At 66.3% G+C, this 1,129-nt stretch overlaps 1 protein-coding gene across 3 annotated transcripts in view; it reads left to right on the top strand.

The window, feature by feature from the left end:
- Nucleotides 1-51: 51 nt before the first annotated feature.
- Nucleotides 52-1,129, top strand: part of SETD1A (SET domain containing 1A, histone lysine methyltransferase) — a 37,898-nt gene continuing 36,820 nt past the window's right edge. Inside the window, exon 1 of one of the 3 annotated variants that reach the window (XM_072976908.2) lies at nucleotides 52-373. The gene's annotated coding sequence lies outside the window, so the exon portion shown is untranslated. Of the gene's footprint in view, nucleotides 384-431; nucleotides 586-1,129 lie in introns of those variants that run through there. The other 2 variants (XM_072976909.2, XM_072976910.2) reach the window with 2 other exon arrangements.

The raw sequence follows: 1,129 nt of genomic DNA, 5'->3' as shown, positions 1-1,129 counted from the left end.
GGGAGAGAGGGTAAGGCAAGCGTCTGTCGCGAGACCGGGCGCGAGAGTCTCGCCTGGGGGAGCTTTGGCCCCGCCCCTTTGGTCCCTGTCGGCGGCGGCGGCAGAGGCAACGGGTTGTCACCCTTTTCCCCTTCCCTCTTTTTTTTCTTTTTTCTCCCTCCCTGCCCCTTGTCCTCCTCCCCCCTCCCTCACACAGGTCGCGAGGCGGCGAGCGGCCCGGTCGCGAGGACACGCCGGCCGAGCGCGACAGAGCGAGCGAGCGAGCGCGCGCGCCAGAGAGAGAGAAAGGCCGCGCGAGGGGAGGAGCTGGAGGGGGCCGCGCGTGCGCCCCCCCCGAGAGGAGAAGGAGGGGGAGGAGGAGGAGAAGGAGCGGGTAGGAGCAGGTGACGCGCCCGTTGGGAGGAGGAAGGGGAGGGGGAGGCAGGAGGTGTGTTGGTGTGGAGGAGGGGGGGAGAGGGCGCGGGCGACCGAGCGCCCCTTTTGCGGGCGGGCCGGGCGGGCGTTCTCTCAGTCGTTGGCGTGAGGCGAGGCAGCGCGCGCGCTCTACGGCTCGAGGAGGAGGAGGAGGAGGAGGCGCGGACAACGGTGTGTATGTGGGAAGGGTGGGTGGGGGGTCGAGAGAGAAGAAGGCCCTGGGAGGGGAGGGAGCGCGCCCGCCCGCCCGCTCCCCTTCCCCAGAGAACACGGTGCATCTGATGGGCGGGGCCGGGACACCTGGCGAGGGGGAGGGGGGGGAGGAGGAGAGGGGAAAGAGAGGGAAGACACCCCATCCCCTGCAGAAAAGGAGGTGCAGATCCCGGGAGGGGGGAGAGAAAGCCACGTTGAGGAGATTTTTTTGGGGGGGGAGGGTGTAGTTGAATAAGGGACAAGGGAGGGAAGGGGAAAAGGCCCCATGGACATGCCAGAGGAAGGGAAGTGGCCTGAGGGCAAGGATGGAGTTGGAGTCCGGGAAGGCAGTGGCAAGAGTGTGGGGATGATCATCATCCTAGATCTGCAGGGCTGGAAAGGGACCCTATGGATCATCGAGTCCAGCCCTCCTCTAAGAGCCACAGTGGGGAATCGAAGTCCTCACCTTTATGGGAGGGGGGCCCGTGTTTTCATTCCTTCCCTATCTAGGGTACCTGGCAGT

The sequence above is a fragment of the Pogona vitticeps genome, chromosome 6 (genome assembly GCF_051106095.1).
Source record: "Pogona vitticeps strain Pit_001003342236 chromosome 6, PviZW2.1, whole genome shotgun sequence".
NCBI classification, from domain to species: Eukaryota; Metazoa; Chordata; class Lepidosauria; order Squamata; family Agamidae; genus Pogona; species Pogona vitticeps.
The sequence above is the reverse complement of the archived record's forward strand: the minus strand, read 5'-3'. Positions and strand labels throughout refer to the sequence as shown.